The following is a 20,228-nucleotide window of genomic DNA, read 5'->3' as shown; positions in this document are numbered from 1 at the left end:
ATTACCCAAGAGGACTTCTGGGGTGGGGAGTAAGGAGACCTCTACTTAGAGAGAAGCTGGGAGGTACTGCCATCGCAATGCCCATGAACACTCTCGAGGAAGAGAGAATCAGCTCTAGATACCTGCCAGGCCCAGAGAGGGAACCAGGTCAAGAGACGCCACTCCTCCCCTACTCCACCCTCCCTCTGAGGAGCTGGAGGTGCAGAAGGGAAGGGGAAGTGCAAGATGGAGAAACAGAAAGGGAAGTCAGTCACACAGACTTACTGCTGGACAGTTTCAATTGGAAGCAGGCCTGAGCTGGGGGAGGGGAGAAGCTATGAAGCATATCCTGGGCTGGATATTCTAATTATGGATGAGAGGCTGTATTTGTTACTTGGAAGGACTCAAAGGCTCTGTATTACCTGAGACTGAGCTGAAAAGTAATAGGGTCCATTGGAATATTTATCTAGTAATGGCATTTACTTATTCAGTGTGCTTGTCCGGATTCTCTAGAGGAACAGAACTGATAGGATGTGGGTATATATAGAGAGAAAGGGATTTATTATAAGGAATCAGCTCATGCTATTGTGGAGCCTGACAAGTCCCAAGGTCTTGAGTTGACAGGCTGGAGACTCACAGAGCTGATAATGTAGTCCAGACCAAGTGATAGTAGTCTCAAGACCAAGGAAGAGCCGATGTTTCAGTTCCAGTCTGAAGGCAGGGGAAAAAAAACAATGTACCAGTTCAAAGACAGTCAGGTGGGAGGCATTCCCTCTTTAGTATATTCAGGCCTTCAGCTGATTGGAACAGGCCCACCCAATGCAGGAAGGCAATTTGCTTGGTCTACGGATTCAAATGTTAACCTCATTCCAAAACACCCTCACAGGGGAATTCCCTGGTGGTCCAGTGGTTAGGACTTGGTGCTTTTACTCACAGGGCCCAGGTTGGATCCCTGGTTGAGGAACAAAGATCCTAGAAGCTGTGCAGCATGGCTGAAAAAACAAACAAAAAAATCCCAAAGCACCCTCCGACACACTCAGAGTAATGTTTGATCAAATATCTGGTCCCCTGTGGTCCAGTCAAGTTGACATATAAAATAAACCATCACATTCAGGAGATACATTTTAAAATTGTATTTATTTGGCTCCAATGAGTCTCAGTTGCAACACTCAGGATCTTCAACCTTCTTTGCAGCATGCAGACTCTTAGTTGCAGCATGTGGGATCTAATTCGCAGACCAGGGATATCAAACCCAGGCCTCCTGCATTGGGAGTTTGGAGTCTTAGCCACTGGATCAGCAGGGAAGTTCCCACTGAATGGGTTTTTTAAGTGACTCAATAAAAGTTATGTTTTCATTATATGCAAGTCAAGCATAGACAGCATGCCAGTTACACCCTTAGAACTAGCTCAGGACTTCCTGTGGGGCCTACTGAACCTGACTCTGATCCTTGGCTACCCTGTCCCCTTCCACCTTCCTCCTCTGTCTTGAGACATTGTTAGTAGCTTCCTGGCTGTCAGTTTGGGGCTCCATCCTCTGAACTGCAGGCAGCACCCATAGTTATAACCCTAAGGAACTCACCGTTACATGTGGTCTTGGGCGTGAGTGCTCAGTCGTGGTGTGTGCTTAGTTGCTTCAGACCAACTCTTTGTGACCCTATGGACTGTAACCCACCAGGCTTCTCTGTCCATGGGATTCTCCAGGCAAGAATACTGGAGAGGGTTGCCATGCCCTCCTCCAGGGGATCTTCCCGACCCAGGGATCGAACCCAGGTCTCCCGCATTGCAGGCGGATTCTTTACCATCTGAGCCACCAGGGAAGCCCAAGAATACTGGAGTGGGTAGCCTATCCCTTCTCCAGGGAATATTCCTGACCCAGGAATCGAACCGGGGTCTCTTGCATTGCAGGCGGATTCTTTACCAGCTGAGCTACCAGGGAAGCCCCTCCATTATGAGAGATGGAAGCAAAGTAGAATGGGTTGAGAGGAGCGTGCCTGGGATGACCCAGAAATGCACATGGTGTCTTGACTCTATTGCCATGAATTGGACTGAATGCTGGTGAGGCCACCCTGGGAGTGAGGGGACAGGCCAATACAGTAAATCCCCTACCTTCAAATGAGTTCTGTTTCAAGAGCCAGCTCATAAGTCCAATTTGTTCATTAAGTTCAACAAAGTTAGCCTAGGCGCCCAACTAACACAATCAGCTATATATAGGACTGTACTATAATAGGCTTATAATATTTTTCACACAAGTAATACATAAAAAACAAACACGAAAATAAAAGTTTTTATTCTTACAGTGCAGTACCTTGAAAAGTACTGTAGTATGGTACAACAGCTGGCATATAGGAGCTGGCATTGAGTGAACAGGCAAAAAGAGTTACTGACTGGAGAAGGGAGAGGAGGTGGGAGATGGTAGAGCTGAAGAATCATCAGCAACAGGAGACAGAGGGCAAGCTGCAATTTCACTCATGTTTGACATCATTGGACATGCAAATGCACATTGGCATCTTTGAAAGTTTGCAACTTGAAGGTTCATATGTAGGGGACTTACTGTACCTCCTAGAAACAGTGGCTCTTCTTCAGCCAAGAGCCAGCCTAACTCCCACCCTTTCCTGTGCCTCTTGCTGGCTCGCTTCTCCCTTCTTGTGTGTATTAGTTGCTCAGTCGTATCCGACTCTTTTTAACCCCATGGACTGTACCCCGCTAGGCTCCTCTGTCCGTGGGATTTCCCAGGCAAAAATACCAGAGTGGGTTGCCATTTCCTTCTCTAGTCTGCAGAATTTCCTTCGTACAAACTCTCCACTCCTCATCATCCCAGCTTCTCTTTTCTTTCTCTCCTTTGCCAAGTAGCTGATAGCCTACCTGCAGTGAACTTGCTGTGGACCATCCTTGAGTCATTTCCTCTTCCTGGTGGGTTCCCTGGATTCAGTTCTATGTTAAATGTGGTGAGACAAGGAAGGCAGCTGGACATATCTATGCATATGTTTTCATTTTATTTATTTTTAATACATTATTAGTTTTTATTGAGGTATAGTTGATTTATAATATATTAATTTCAGGTGTATAGCATAGCAATTCAGCATTTTCACAGATTATACTCCCTTGAAAGTTATTACAAGGTAATATTGAAACTTCTCATTCTCTGTGCTATACAATATATCCTTGTTGCTTATCTATTTTATACATAGTAGTTTGTATCTCTCTCTTTTGCTGCGCAGGGTTTTAGTCACAGCACGTGGGATCTAGTTCCCTGACCAGGGATCAAATCCAGGCCCCTTGCATTGGGAACTCAGAATCTTAGCCACTGGACCACAGAAAAAATTCCCAGTAGTTTGTATCTCTTAATCCCATATCCCTAATTTGTCCCTCCCACCCTTCCTCTCCTCTTTGATAACCACAAGTTTGTTTTTTATATCTATGAGTCTGTTTCTGTTTTATGTTCATTTGTATTATTTTTAAAAATCTATGTGTAAATGATATAATATTTGTCTTTCTCTGTATGACTTATTTCACAAAGCATAATATTCTCTAGGTCCATCCATGTTGGTGCAAATGCAGGATTTCATTTTCATTTTAAAATGCTGAAAATTTTTTGTGAAAAATTTCAACATATACCCAAGCAGAGAAAATAGTCTAATAAAATCCTTTGTACTCAATCACTTAGTTTCAAAAATTATCATTTCACAGCCAATCTTATATCTTACATAGTTTTGTGTACTTCCCCACCCCCAGAATACTTTGAAGCAAATACCAGACATCATATCATTTTATCTACAGATTTCTCAATATGTATCTCTAAGATCTAAGCAGTTTTATAAAAGAATATAATTACAATTAAATGAATACTCTCCATAACAATAATTACTCCATATTATCAATTATCTTATTCACATTTCCCCAATTGTCTTAATACGATTTTAATAGTTTGAATTGAGATGCAAATAAATCTATACATTGCATTTGGCTAGTATGTTTCTTAAGTCTGTTAATCTATAGGTTTACTCTCCTCTCATTTTTTTTCTTGTAATTTTTTGTCATTGTTGAAAAAAAATAAGAGTTTCCCATAACCTGAACATTGCTTAGTGAATCCTCATGGTATGATTTCACATGTTCCTCCGTCCTCTGTCCCTGTAAATTGGTAGTTAGAGCTAGGCCAGTACTGTCCAATAGAATATTTTGCAGCTACAGAAAATTCCTGTATCTGCACTATCTAATATGGTAGCCACTAGCCAGCCACATGCAAATTTTTAGTTCTTGAGATGTGGCCAGTGTGACTGAGGAACTGGATTTGTAGTTTTATGTTCATTTAAATATAGATAGGGTTGCAGTGAATTGGAAGATTGAGATTGATACAAATACATTACTATATATAAAATAGATAACTAATAAGGACTGTATAGCACAGGGAACTCAGTACTTTGTAATGGCCTACATGGGAAAATAAACTAAAAAAGAGTGGATATATGTATATGTATAACTAATTAACTTTGCTGCACACCTGAAACCAACAAGATTGTAAATCTACTATTGTTGTTGTTCAGTTGCTAAGTCATGTCCACCTCTTTGTAACCTCATGGACTGTAGCATACCAGGCTCCTCTGTCCTCCACTATCTCCTAGAGTTTGCTCAGATTTATATCTATTGAGTCAGTGATGCTATCTAACCAACTTATCCTCTGCCTCCCCTTTCTCCTTTTGCCTTCAATCTTTTTCAGCATCAGGGTCTTTTCCAGTGAGTCAGCTCTTGGCATCAGGTGACCAAAATATTGGAGCTTCAGCTTCAGTAACAGTCCTTCCCTTCAGGGTTGATTTCCTTAGGATTGACTGGCTTGATCTCCTTGCTATCCAAGGGACTCTCAAGAGTCTTCTTCAGCACCGCAATTTGAAAGCATCAGTTCTTTAGCCCAATTAAAATATAGGTAGCCACATGTGGCTATTGACTACTCTAGTGGACAGTGCCGATCTAGAGGCTTGATCAGATTCACTTTTATTATCAAAACTACTTCAAGTACTCCCATCATCCACCACTGTATTTAGGACAGATTTATTTCTTTTTGTAGTCAGTCTACCCTAGCTGTGTCTAAGCCTTTTATGCATGTCCCAACAGTCCACAGTGTGGCACTGTGGGTCTGATCTCTTCTGAGGAGCCCACCAGCACCATGGACACAATTGGCTAGGACCCAGCTACACAGCAGTTTTTCCCTTCCTGTTTTGCTTGACTCTATTATGTTTCTTTTACAAAGCTTATAAAATCATGGAATTAGAATATTTCTTCATTTTGCAGGTAAAGAAAATAGAACAGGGAGAGGAATAGGCTGCTTCTCAAAGCTGTGCTCCCCTCCTCAGTGAAGAGCCCTTCCTAAGAACCCCTTTGGAAGTGGGAGGGAGGGATAGAAAAGGTTATACAGCTAATCAATGGCAGAACACAGATAGCACTTAATTCTGTCTTCTGATGCCCACCCCAAGAGTTCTTTCAACACCACATTCCATAATAGATTTGCTAATGCTGAACCATCCTTGCATTCCTGCAATAACTCCACTTGGCCATGTGTTTTAACATCTTATACACTGCTGATGAAAAAGTTGGGAAGTCATAATAACACAAACAAGAGGTATATTATGTGCTAATCTGTAAAAGTGCTGCTGTGGAGAAGAACAGCAGGTGCCATTGGACATGGGGAGAGTTGGACTAGTTGGGAAAACCAAGTAGGGACTAGCTAGGCATGGGGAACACAGAGATAGTTTCAGGCAAAGAACCTGGTAAAAGATTAGGATATAGAAGGAGAGCGGGCACAGTTTCTGTATAAAAACTAGGTTGGGATGAGAGAGAGAATCAATGGTTTTAACGATATTCTTTCATGTAAGAATATATTTATATATAAGAATACATTCTTGTGGAAACAACCCAAATACCATCAATGGATAATTGGATTAAAAAATGTGATATAGTCATACAATAGAATATCATTTAGCTTGGAACTTCCCTGATGGTCCAGTGGCTGAGACATCCTGCTCCCAATGCAGGGGGCCTGGGTTACATCCCTGGTCAGGGAACTAGGTCCCACATGCTGCAACTAAAGAACCCATGTGTCACAACTAAGATCTGGTGCAGGCAAAAAAAATAAATAAAAATTCTGAAAAAGAATATCATTCAGCCTTAAAAAGGAAGGACATTCATACAACATGCATGAAATTTTAAGACGTCCTAAGTGAAATAAGCCAGGCACAAAAGGACAAATACTGTATGATTCCAATTATATGCGGTATCTAGAGTAGCCAGACTTAAAAGACAGAAATTAGAATGGTGGTTGCTAGGGGCTAGGGGAAGGAGAAAGTGGGGAGTTAATGTTTTAAATGGTATAAAGTTTCAGTTTGGGAAGATGAAAAAGTTCTGGAAATGGATGGTGATGATGGTTGCACGACAATGTGAATGTACTTAATGCCTCTCAACTTTTAATATTCCATCAGCTCAGTTCAGTCACTCAGTCATGTCTGACTCTTTGCGACCCCATGGACTGCAGCACGCCAGGCCTCCCTGTCCATCACCAACTCCCAGAGTTTACTCAAACTCATGTCCATCGAGTCGGTGATGCCATCCAACCATCTCATCCTCTGTTGTCCCCTTCTCCTCCTGCTATTTCATACTTATACATTTTTTAAATGTAACATATATTTTAGCACCATAAAAATTAAATAAAAACAAAATACATACATTCTTATATATGAGAATATATATCTATCTCCCGAGGAATATAAACCAAGGTGAGCAGCTGTTATTTCTGGAGGGTGGCATGTGTTTTCAGTTAGTCAGTCATGTCTGACTCTGCAATCCCATGGACTGTAATTCACCAGGCTCCTCTGTCCATAGAATTCTCCAAGCAAGAATACTTGAATGGGTTGCCATTTCCTCTGCCAGAGGATCTTCCTGACCCAGGGATTGAACACGCATCTCCTGCATCTCCTATGTAGTGAATTCTTTACCACTGCGCCACTTGGGAAGCCGTCTGGAAGGTGGAAGCACAGAGAATATTCTATATTATATTGGGTTGGCCACAAAGTTCATTTGGGTCTTGTTGTGCCATCTTATAGAAAAACCCAAATGAACTTTTTGGCTAACACAATATATTTTCACATTGTTTGAATGTCTTCCAAGGAGCATGTAATTTTCAATCACCAGATAATTAAAGATGAAAAAGCTCTAACAGAGGAGGATGTAATATGATGGATGACCATGAAAAGAGCATGTCATGGGACTCTGGCTGAAAGTCATCTCAGGAGAGGGTTTTCCTTTTTTGGAAGAGGGAGGGGTCCGCTTTTGCTTAAATCCCTGTGAATGACTGGGAAAGAGGCAGACAGACAAAAGGTTAGGGCTCTGGAGGAAGCTGACCCCCAGGAAGTTGTGATGACCCCCAGGAAGTCCTGCTTGAGCAAAAGGGACTTGTCAGCAGAGCAAATGCATACCCCCAACCTGGGCCCTGGCCAGGGGTGTGAGGTGGTTAAGTATATAGGAGCTGAGAGACCCACAAGCAGAGGCCCCGAGACCTGGGCATCTTGCTAGAGAGCCTAGGCTAGGCCTCGGGGGCTGCACAGCAGCCTCTCCACCCAGCAGAGACAGGCTCATACAGACATTCTCTGTGGCCAGCCTGCCCTGTGGGAGAAGCTGGCACGATCCAGGGGGCTGGGAGAGAACTGGCACTTGAAATGTTTGTTCCTCCGCTCTGCTCCCAGGTTGCTAGGGTGAAATTCATAAACACACTGACTGGCTTCGTTGCTGATTAATGAGCTCCAGCTTTATGTCTGACAATCCTTGGACTTGAACCAAGTGGCTCCCAGCTCCTCTTAACAGAAATTCCAAGCTTTGTGCTTCTCCCTCAACCCCATGCTCCCCCAGCACAGTCCAGAGGGATAACTGGTCCTTCCTTCTCCACCGAGGGCCGCTAAACCCTCAACTCCTCTCTCCTTATTTGCCTATTCAGTTCAGTCAGTTCAGTCTCTCAGTCGTGTCTGACTCTTTGCGACCCCACGGATTGCAGCACGCCAGGCTTCCTTGTCCATCACCAACTCCCAAAGCTTGCTCAAACTCATGTCCATCGAGTTGGTGATGCCATCCAACCATCTCATCATCTGTCATCCCCTTCTCCTCCTGCCTTCAATCCTTCCCAGCATCAGGGTCTTTCCCAGTGAGTCAGCTCTTCATACCAGGTGGCCAAAGTACTGGAGCTTCAGCTTCAGCATCAGTCCTTCCAATGAATATTCAGGACTGATTTCCTTTAGAATCGACTGGTTTGATCTCCTTGCGGTCCAAGGGACTCTTAAGAGTCTTCTCCAACACCACAGTTCAAAAGCCTCAATTTGCCTATTAGGTCCCTCCTAATTCAGAGACTGGCTGAATGGCCGTTCCCCCTCATGCGGCTGACAGAGCACTTGTGCCCTTGAACCCATCCTTCTCATCCATGTCTGAGACCTTTCATGATTTCCCTACTCTTATGTATTCTCTCAGTACTTTAGTCACCTCATGTGAAGAGCTGACTCATTGGAAAAGACTCTGATGCTGGGAGGGATAGGGGGCAGGAGGAGAAGGGGACGACAGAGGATGAGATGGCTGGATGGCATCACTGACTCGATGGATGTGAGTCTGAGTGAACTCCAGGAGTTGGTGATGGACAGGGAGGCCTGGCGTGCTGCAGTTCATGGGGTCGCAAAGAGTCGGACACGACTGAGCGACTGAATTGAACTGATGTATTCTCTCTTAAACCAGATTTCATCTTCACAGGCTGTTCATGTGATTCATATTTCCCTTGTCCTTGAAAAAATAAAACCCAATTGTGGCTTTTAGCACAGCCTCTGTCCCAGGCCATACCACATCTCTCTCACCTCTCCTTCCAGCCCCCAAACCACTGCAAGCCATTGTCTAGGCCCAGGGCACCTCCTGTGTGTTTTGAATTCTTTTTTAAAAGAGTTTTATTAAAGTATCCTTTACATATAATCAAAGAACCAATTTTAAGTGTATATTTTGATGAGTTTACAAATGTATACACATGTGTAACTACTATCACAATCAAGGTATAAAAGATTTTATTACCCTAAAAAGTTCTATTGTGTCCCTTCTCAGGCAACTACTGGTCCTCTTTTCTGTCATTCTAGATTAGATTTGTGTTTCTAAACTTCCACATAAGCGGAATCATACAGTATGTACCCTTTTGCACCTTGTTCTGTTTGCTCAGCATATTTTTTGAGAGTCATCCATGTTGTTGCATGTCAGTAGTTAATTCCTTTTAATTGATTAGTATTCTGTTGCACAGAAGTACCATAATTTGTTTATCCATTTACCTGTTGAAGGATATTTGTGCTAGCTCCAATCTTTTAAAAGATATTATGAATAGAGCTGCCATGATCTTGTATCCAAATCTTCATTTTTCTTTTTTAGTTGCAGCATGTGAAATGTGGGATCTAGTTCCCTGACCAGGGGTGGAACCCAGGCCCCCTGCATTGGGAGCTTGGGAGCTTGGGACCTTAACCACTGGACCACCAGGGACCTCCCTGTTTTCATTTATTTTGGGTAAATATCTAAGAGTAAAATGGCTGAGTCATATGGTAATTTTATGTTTATGTTGATAGTTGTTGTTTAGTAGCTAAGTTGTGTCTGACTCTTTTGAGACCCCGTGGACTATAGTCAGCCAGGCTCTTCTGTCCATGGGATTTCCCAGGCAAGATTACTGGAGTGGGTTGCCATTTCTTTCTCTAGGGGATCTTCCCCACCCAGGATAGAACATGTGTCTCCTGTATTGAAGGTGGATTCTTTACCACTGAGCCGCCAGGGAGGCCCCCTTATGTTGATTAGGAAGTATCAAACATTTTCCAGAGTTTCTGTAGCATTTGACATTCCCACCAGCAGTGTATGAGAATTCCAGTTCCTCTACATCTTGGTCAGCACTTGGTATTGTCAGTCTTTAATTTTAGCCATTCTAACCATTGTGTGATAGCACTCTGCTTTCTTTTAGATTTTTATCATGAAATATTTCCAGCATTTGAAACATTAAGAGAGATTAATATAATGAATACCATCAACCCAGCACCTAGCTTTGTTAGATGTTAGCATTTTATCATAATTGCCTCTAATTTCTTTTTATCCAGAGAGTCTACTGAGAATTCCATGTACAGCACAATCATAGGTCTACATTATATTTGATGAGAGAATTTAGTTTTGACCTTAGAAATAATTTTATTAAGCCAACCATTGACAACAAATTGCAGTAAATTTTAGTGACTATCAATATTTGCTTTTAAATAATTATTTAATCTTGATAAAAATTTTTCCAAATGAGCACTTTTTTTTTAATCAGAAAGCTCAGTGTATAAAGCATGAAGTGGTGAAGCAACTTCTTTTTAAACAGCTTCATTATGATATAATTTACATACATACCAGTCACCAATTTTTTAAAAGAAATTTATAATTATATTTCTTTATTTCTGGCTGTGCTGAATCTTCATTGCTGCATGGGCTTCTCTCTAGACGCAGAGAGCAGGGGCCACTCTCTAGTTGTGGTGTGTGGGCTTCTCATTGTGGTGACTTCTCTCATTGTGGAGCAAAGGCTCTAGGCCACGTGGGCTTCACTAGGTGTGGCACATGGGCTCAGTACTTGCAGCTCCTGGGCTCTGGAGCACAGGCTCCATAGTGGCGACACACGGTCTTAGTTGCTCCGAGGCATGTGGGATCTTGCTGCAGCAGGGATCGAACCTGTGTCTCCTGCATTGGCAGGCAGATTCTTTACCACTGAGCCACCAGAGAAGCCCTCATTTTTATTTTTTAACTTTTTCTTTTTTTTTTTTTTTGGCTGCACCACACAGTTTTCGGGATCTTAGTTCCCCAACCAGGGATTGAACCCAGGCCCCTGGCAGTGGAAGCGTGGAATCCTAAGCACTGGGCCACTAGAGAATTCCCTCACCCATTTAAAATGTACAATTCAATGCTTTTTAGTATATTTACAGATAGCTGTAACTATGATCCCTCTGAGTTCTGAGTTCTATTTTCAGAAATTTATTGAAAATTGGACACTTTAGATAAATAATATGACAACTGTGGAAATCATAGTCTCCCCCATTCCAATGTAAGTTATTGTTGCTGCTGTTAATTCTTATTGTTCGTTTCTAAACTAATTCTGTAAAATGTATTCTTTTTTATGAGTGGCCGCTGAAGTCTGCTCATCAGCTTAGTGGTCAGCTAGTGAAGGGCCAGAGATGTCCTTAAGTGTCTGGAACCAACAAGCCTCTCAGTCACTGCTGCAGGGCTCAGTGTAGATGTTGTTCGGTGCTCAGTCAGGCAGTTGACAGCTCTGCCATAGCCTTCACTTCCTATTGGCACAGAGCCTCAAGCTCAGTCAGAACTGAGAGATGAGGACTTTCTCAGGTCTCTCCTAGGCATGTGCACATCCCTATGCATGCAGGTGGCCTTCTAGATTCCAAGGTGTATGTTGGAACTTTTCAAAGGCCTCCTCTATGGACATCTCCTTTTCAGCTCCTCCTCCTCGGTCGTCCCTCTCTGTTGACAGTATCTCCAGTTTAATTAGGACTTTTCAGATTATAGAAACCAGTTTTTCCTCAGGGAGGTCAACTGTAGGTCCCATGTGTGGAAATCAGGGATACAGGCCACAGGACCTCTTCAGGCCACCAAAGGCAGAAAGGCGCCAGGGCAGCAGAAACCTGAGACTCTTCCAGGCCACCCTCTCATCACATCTCCCTGGCTCTTGGGCAATCTGCTGTCTTCTCTCCCTGATGATCACATTCTCTGCTTACTCATTCATCCTTTCTGTTCCCTCATAACCTCTGCTGACTCAGGGCCTACCCACATCGTGACCTTTTAGCTTCTGCTCCCACTATTATCCGATGAGTTCTTCAGCATGTCCTAGTTTTAAGCACCAAGTGAGAGGAAATCTTGTCTGGGCTTGTGGATTTACTTGTCTCAGGTTAAGTGCTCACGCTCATCTGATCGGCCTTTGAAAGTGGGTGGAGTCAGGTGTTTCATTGAAAAACACCTTCCAGGGGTGCCGTGGCTGGAACAGTCTCACTCAGAAGATGGTGAGGATTGGCAGACATCACAAATGACTTCCCTAGGACTGTCAAGTGCCATGGCAGAGCATAATGATTAAGAGCACAGTGTCTGAAGCTAAACTGCCTCAATTTGCATTCCAGCTCCTCCACTTACCAGTCATGTGTCCTTAAGCAAGTTAACTTCTTGGAGCCTCAGTTTTCTTACCTGTAAAATGGGAATGGTGGTAATACTCATACCTAGTACAGGAGGATTAAATGAATTAGTGCATGTAAAGCACTTAGAATAATGTCAGATGTATAATATGTACTCAATTAATGCTAGGAATCATTATCCAGCCACTAAACGTAGAAACGGCAGACTCATGTTTCCCTCTCTATCTCCCACTTCCAACATCACATTCTATCAGTTTTATAACCAAGTTCCCTTAAGGTTTCATCTGGACTGCCTCACTGTTTCTCTTTAAGAACCTGGCAGGCACCTCCCAAGTAGTGTCCTTGGTTTTGAATCTTCCCATTCTAGTCCCATCTTCTCACTGCCTCCAGAATTATTTTCTAAAAGACACAACTGGTCATGACACTTTCCTTCTTGAAAAAACTCTAGTAGCCTCTGATGCCTACAAAATAAAGTTTAAGTTCCTTAGCATTCTCAAGTTTGTCCCAACTGATCACTCTCAGCAGGATGAAGTACTGAACTAGTCTTTTATATGCTCTTGGGCATGCCAGCCAGGCCTGCGTAGCTCCTTGCCTTAGGGCCTCTGAAGGGTCAAAACTGAGCTGCTCACGCTGTTTACAACAGCCAAGACATGGAAGTAGACTAAATGTTCATTGACTGATGAATGGATAAATAAGATGTGGTGTATGTGTATACAGTGGAATATTACTCAGCCATCAAAATACTGAAATAATTCTATTTACAACAACATGGATGGACCTAGAGGTTAACTAAGTGAACTAAGTCAGACAAAGACAAATATCATATAATACATGTGGAATCAAAAATGCTACAAATGAACTTATTTACAAAACAGAAACAGACTCATAGACATAGAAAACAAACTTATGGTTAGACAAACTTATGGGGAAAGGTACAGGGAGGGATAAATTAGGAGACTGGGATTAACATATATACACTGCTATACATAAAATACACAAGAAGGTCCTACTGCATAATACAGGGAACTATATTCAATATCCTGTGATAAACCATGATGGAAAAGAATATGAAAAAGAATACGTATATGTATAACTGAATCACTTTGCTATATACCAGAAACTAACACAACTATGCTTCAATCAAAACAAAATGAAGCAAAACAAAACAAAACTGAGCTGTTCAAGGCAAGTCCTCTTTCCAGTCTTTGGAGAAAACCTGAGTTGATGGAAGAGGTCCTTCGGGCTGACAAGGGAGTAAGTAACAGGAGGGAGAAGCATTCATCCCAATGGGCAGGAAGGGGCACTGGCAGCTAATGCTTAACGAACTCACGCTCCCCCATGGCTTTCAGGGAAGGGTGCTTAAAGGAACATTTGGGGTGAGAGTTGTAGCTTGTGAACGTCCTTCTAATTGGTTGGTGGTGAAGTAACAGGTGGTGTTTCAGGACACTTTAAAATAAATTTATTGGATATAATTGATTTACAATGTTGTGTTAGTTTCAGGTGTACAGCAAACTGAATCTGTTATGCATATGTCCATTCTTTTTTAGATTATTTCCCCATGAAATTCAGAGTATTGAGTAGTGTTCAATAACAAGCATACAGGTCCTCGTTAGTTATCTATTTCACATATAGTATGAATATGTCAATCCCAATCTTCCAATTTATCCCTCCCCCAGGTAACCATAAATTTATTTTCAACATCTGTAACTCTATTTGTTTTGTATATAAGTTCTTTTGTACCCTGTTTTTAGATTTCACATATAAGTGATACCATATATTTGTATTTTTCTAACTTACTTCACTCAGTATGACAATCTCTAGGTCCATACATGTTGCTGCAATTGGCATTATGTCATTCTTTTTTATGGCTGAGCAGTATTCAATTGTATATACGGACCACATCTTCATCCATTCATCTGTTGATAGACATTTAGTTTGCTTCCATGTCTTGGCTATTGTAAATCGTGCTGCTATGAACATGGGGGTACACGCACCTTTTCGAGTTCGAGTTTTCATCTTTTCCAGATATATGCCCAGGAGTGAGATTGCTCGATCATATGGTAGCTCTATTTTTAGTTTTTTAAGGAACCTCCATACTGTGTCAGGAAATTTAATCATCAACCTTCTGGTTCCAACCAGTCTGGGGTCTACCGGCTTATGGTTGGCGTGTGGTCGCCATCCTCTACCTGGGTGGGGGTCTTAGTTTCTAAAGAACAACTAAAAGGTCTGTGTCAGATTGTTAGGTTTATTTTGAGAGGAGAAACCAGGACTCCGTTTCATTGCTCACCGTTGTTTAAGCTATCATTACTTTTCTTGCTTAACTGCTTTCCCTTTGTTTCTGAGTTCCCTCACTTCCCTAATTAGTAAGTGATTGAGCCTGCTCTTTGGAACTCACGGAAGGCCTAGGAGATTAAAGCTTTTTCTCTACAAACAAGGAATGGGAAATATGGAGGGGCTTCTGTACCCGGGAGGACCCTACAGGGTTCTGCTTGGTTTTATACCGATGCTTTCCCTGAAACTACCACTCTAGTGAACACGGCTCTGGCTCAGATTTCTCAGCAGAAAGCTCAGACCATTACCTCTTACGCAGGATGGAGGGTGGGGCTGGCTGCAAAAGGTGAGTGTTGATGTCTCCAAGCCCAGAGACCTCCCCTTCACAAAGCTTCCTCTATTGTCTCTGGCATTAGCTCTGCTTCTCAGGCCACACCACCTGGTTAGACAGCAGCCAGGGCTGAGGATTGTTCTAGAACCTGGGATCACCCTGGGGGTGGAAAACTTGCTAATCAGAAATGGCAGTAACCATACTTCTCCTCCTCCTCCTCTGTAGGTAGCACCAGTGATTTTCAAGGTGAGCTTCTGGGCCCACCGGCAGCAGCAGGACCTGGGAACTTGTTAGAAATGCAAATTCAGAAACTCCAAGGGAGGGGCCCAGCACTCTGTGCTTTAATGAGCTCTCCAGGGTAATGGGATGCAGCTTGAGTGTGAGAACTTGCTAAACTCTTTTAAGTCTTTCCGGGGATTTGATTAGAGTGCATCTTTCCTCCCCACTAAGTAACTCAGCTGGGGTGGGTGTTGACCTGAGCAGCTTCTGCAGAGGCTGGCAGAGCCTCTGGGATCAACTCTTTTTGATTTGGGAGCACTGATGGGTGAAGGACCTTAGGTAACTGGGTAGATAGAGACAGACTTATAAGCACCATTAAAAAAAAAAAAAAAAAAGTTCTCCTGTGGCCCACCTGAATGTGAGATCACAAACACAGCTTTTTTGTTCTTTTTTAACTTCAGGTGCAGAGGGTCAAATTAATAACATTCCTCTGTGGTATATCAACAACGATCGCAGACCTGTCGTGTGTGTCTGTGTGTGTGTGTATTTTCTTTTGATCTCCATTCCCCGCTTCCATCCCCCCACAGACAATCATTTTAATGTATATCTTTTCCTTTATATAGGCTCTCACAAAATGGGTACTGATGTTTTCCATGAATGTATTTTTGGTTTTAATGTAAATTGTATAGCCATGTAACAGACATATGGAAAACGCACACATCGTAAGTGCACAGCTGGATGAATTTCCATAAATGAGTACAGCTGTGTAACTAGCTCCCAGCCCAAAAAAGACAACATGATGAGTGTTCCAGAAGCTCCTCTCCAAGGGCAATTTGTCCAGACTTCTAACAGCATCAGTTAGGGTTCCTGTTTTTGCAATTGAGATGAATGGCACCTGTATGCATACATTTTGAAATTACATTAATGGTATTGTGTTCTATAATTCATCCTGTTCATTTTTTCACTAAGTTTTTCAGAAGCATCCATGGTACCATGTGTGCGTATAATCCTTTACTTCTAATTTCTGCATGCTAGCTCTTTGCCATCACCTCTAGAGCAGGTTTTAGGTTTTTCTGTGGGCATGGTCCTTCTGTTTAGCTCCTCTTCACACCAGTGGTAGCAGCCTCCAAGATGGCCTCCAGTGATCTCTGCTTCCTGGTGCTTTCTGGTGTTCATGCCTTTGTGTAAGCTCTCCTGTTGAGTGTGGGTTGGACTTAATGAATAGAATAAGGCAGAGATGATGATGGGTGACCAGGAGAGTAGGTCATAAAAGGCAGAGTGGCTCATCTCTCAATCTCTCTCTTCCCCTCATCCCTCGGGCTGCGGGAACGCTTGTCCGGAGCAGCCCCATAGAGAGGCCCACGTGGCAAGGCACTGAGGCCTCCTGCCAACAGCCACGTGAATGAGGTCAGAAGCAGATCCTGTAGGCCCAGTCAAGTCTTGGGAGACTACAGCCCCGGCTGCCAGCTTGACGGTAGCCTTCCCCATAAGCTCCCCTGAGCATCCAGATTCCTGACCCTCAGAAGACACTGATAATAACTGTCCATTGTTTTAACGCACCACGTTTGAGAGTAATTCGTTACACAGCAATTTATAACTATTATCTTTCCCATCACAGTGTAGTGGTTCGCAGCTGAACTCTGAAACTAGGCTGTCTTGACTTAACTCTTGGTTAGGCTACTTCAAGGCTGTGTGACTTTGAGCACGTGACTTAATCTTTCGGTGCCTCAGCTTCCTCAGTTATAAAAATGGGGGACACTACTGTTACCTGCTTCATCGGGTCATGAGGATTAAATACATACATAAAAGGGGCTCAGCCAGGTGCCTAGCATGTAATTAGCAGTTGGTAAATGTTGATTGCTGTTGTTATGATTCTGGCTGATGGGAGAAGGCTGCAGAGACTGTGTGAGGAGGAGGAGGTGAGGGAAACTGCCACAGCACCACCATCATGACTTCCAGAGAAGTAAGGAGGGGATGAGTCTTTGCCAGTCCTCCTAAAACAGGCCCCTGTGGTTTTGCCTCCAGGCAGAGCATGGCCAGCCTCTGTATATTGCAGGTGGGACCATCCTGCCCAGGTGAGGAGAGGCAGCCCTTAGGATAGCTCCATGGATGCCAGGCCTCAGGTCATGCCCATTCTTGGGTGAAGCGGCCATGATTCTGAGCACGTGTCCTTGGGTTTTAAAATCCCTGCTCCAGAAGATGAAGTCAGAGAATGCTTTAGAAAGGTTGGACTTTGACATATACACAGTACTATATATAAAATGGGCACCCCTAGTGGCTCAGTGGTAAAGAATCTGCCTGCTGATGCAGGAGACTCGAGTTCAGTCCCTGGGCTGGGATGATCCCCTGGAGAAGAGAATGGCAACCCACTCCAGTAGTCTTGCCTGGAAAATTCCCTGGGCAGAGGAACATGGAGGACTACAGTCCATGGGGTCGCAAAGAATCAGACACAACTGAGCGACTGAGCATGCACACACCCACACACACACACACACACACAAGTGTGTGTGGAAGGACCTACTGTATAGCACAGAGAACTCTCCCCAATACTCTAATGACCTACATGGGAAAAGAACCTAAAAAGAGTGGATATATGTATATATGTATAACTGATTCACTTTGCTGAATACGTGAAACTAATACAATGTTATAAATAAATTATAGTCCAATAAAAATTTTGTTAAAAAAAGGAAAAAGTTTGGACTGTGGCTGAAACTGGAAACACTGGGATTTCTAGTTTCCAGTATGCAGGAAGTACGAGTTTTCTTTTCCCAAAGAAAAAACATTTGTTTCCAATTTATTTGTAAGCCTGACATAAGCTTTCTTCCCTCAACCGGAAGGTATTATGGACTGTGTACTAAAGGAGAGAACGGTTAGGAAAATGTAAGCAGCAAATTTTTACCACAAAAGTGGGATGAATTACTAAGTGAGAGAAACCAATCCAAAAAGCCATATGTACTGCACAATTCCAACTATATGATATTCTGGAAAACACAACGCTATGGACACAGTGAGAGGATTAGCAGTTGCTGGAGGTGGGGGAGGGATGAGCAGGAGGAGCACGGAGGATTTTTAGGGCAGTGGCACTGTCCTTTAGGGCTTTCCCGATGGCTCAAGCGGTAAAGAACTCGCCTGCCAATGCAGGAGACACAGGAGACTCGGGTTTGATCCCTTGGAGTAGGAATGGCAACCCACTTCAGTGTTCTTGCTTGGGAAATGCCGCGGACAAAGGAGCCTGGCCGGCTACAGTGCATGGGGTCGCAAAGAGTCGGACATGGCTGAGCACACACTAAAACCCTAAAATGGTGGATACAGGTTATTATACGTTTATCCGAACCTACACACCACCAAGAGTGAGCCATAATGTAAACTCTGGACTGCGGGTGACGATGGTGTCAGTGTAGGCTCATCGGCTGGAACAAACATACCACTCTAGGGGAGATGTTGATAATGGAGGAGGCTGTGTGTGCTGGGGGAGAGCAGGAGTTACGGAAAAATCGCTGCACCTTCCTCTCACTTCTGCTGAGAACCTAAAACTGCTCTAAAAAAAAATTTTTTTTTAAAGTAAAATGAGAAAGAAAACTTCAATTTGAGAGCATATTATTTAGAATTCTGAGTATAAGTACCGGAAGTTTCAAGCTTCCTGAACCTCCGAAGGTTATAGGTCATAGGTGTCTGGTGAAACAGAAAAGAGATTTTTGTTCTGGAAAATGAGCGAAGGCAGCAGTTGGGGCTCGGAAGGCAGCAGGGAGTTCAAGCAGAATTCCTGTGGCCTGTCCCTCTCTACGCCAGCACGTCTTCATATTCTCTCTTTCTCGCGCCCCGCCTCAGCCTTTTGTTCTTTCACACAGCTCCCCTCCTCAGGCTCACAGCCTCCCACAACCCCCTACTTACACAGAACGCTTTCTGGCTCTTCATAAACACTGTTTTCTTTTTCTCCATCCCAATCCTAAATTCCTGGGCAGAGGGACGCCGGTGGTCCAGTACCTTGGGGCGGGTGTTTGCTCCCTGCCCCGGCAGCTCGACCCGCGGGCTGGGGTGGGGGGCACCTTACAAAGGAAGCTGCCTGGAGCCCATCCCTGCACAACAACAACGAACAAGGGTTCCCGGAGGTGTGCAGGGGCTGCGGACTTTTAGCTGGGCCGAGTTCTGTGACCTGTGACAGTCCTCTCCCCAGAAGCAGATCATGTTTGCTGCTGGCAGAACTCTGCCCCACTTTTTCCCTTTTGATTTAAGGCCGGTGCAGGGGCTTGGATTTGGAGCGACTCTTTACCGCCAGCTCGCCTTAATTCGTCCTTCTTATATAACCAAATGGCAACCGAGAGGATATTTGGATTCCGCTTGCTTTTTCTGTTGTTGTTGCAGTAGTTTATTTATTAGTGTGCAAAAAAAAAAAAAAGGAAGAAATGAAATATCCTTGTTTATGTTCTAGTGCGCGGGTCTGCGTGCTCGTGTGTTTGCAGCCTGGCAGGGGGAAGGGGGACGCAGGGCCCCCGGGGAGGGGGCTGGACGGAGGGTGTCCGCATCTTCCGCTGCGGAGGCGACGGGCCAATGCCATTCAGTCCTTTTCCTCCCTCCCTCCCCCCACCGACTCTCCACCTTCCTCCCCCCTCCTCCGCGGGTTCCGGGCGTCCTTGGAAGGAAAGGGCTTGCTCAGAGAGTGGTTTCGAGGCGAGAGAACTCGCCATCAGTCATTCTTTAAGGAAGCAGGGACGGGATCAACAGGGCGGTCGCAACAGCCGCGCTCCTTTACTTCGGGGCTGCCCGCAGGCGTTACAGTCTAGAATCTGAGCCCGGGGATGCCGGGGTTCCGGGAGAGCGTGACTCAGAGGGGCAGAATCCTGGAGAGCTCCAGAGCGACCTTTAGCCCCAGGGTGGCTCGCCAGTCCCCTTGCAAGGATGGAGGGCTGAAATTCAGGCTGGGCCGCCTTTTCCAGCCGCTTGCAGCCCCACTCTCACCCTCCCCCGGAGCTCGAGCCCGTGCTGTCGAGCAGGGCGGGCGGGCCTTGGTACAGTCTTGACCTGATGTGGCAGGAAGGAGGAAAGGAAGGCAGAGCGGGCTGCCCACAAGCCGAACTTCCTCACCGTCTCCTCATACTCCGGGCTGCGGGGTTGAGGGCTCCTGCCCCGCTGAGTCCTGCCTGCTGGGGGCCACCAGCTGCCTTAGGAGCTGGTTTCTCATCCTTGTTGATCTCATGACACACCCAGAAATTTTATGTAATATCTCT

General features: G+C 44.2%; 1 long non-coding RNA gene across 1 annotated transcript; it reads right to left on the bottom strand.

Moving 5' to 3' along the window:
• Window positions 1-15,647: 15,647 nt before the first annotated feature.
• LOC132658755 (uncharacterized) lies at window positions 15,648-19,495 on the bottom strand. Its single transcript, XR_009598752.1, has 2 exons — window positions 18,895-19,495; window positions 15,648-15,895 (listed from the first exon to the last, which is right to left on the bottom strand). It is a non-coding gene; the product is annotated as an uncharacterized LOC132658755 (long non-coding RNA).
• Window positions 19,496-20,228: the final 733 nt, after the last annotated feature.

The sequence above is a fragment of the Ovis aries genome, chromosome X, assembly GCF_016772045.2.
Source record: "Ovis aries strain OAR_USU_Benz2616 breed Rambouillet chromosome X, ARS-UI_Ramb_v3.0, whole genome shotgun sequence".
In the NCBI taxonomy this organism is placed as follows: domain Eukaryota; kingdom Metazoa; phylum Chordata; class Mammalia; order Artiodactyla; family Bovidae; genus Ovis; species Ovis aries.
This window is presented reverse-complemented; position numbering and strand designations above follow the sequence as displayed.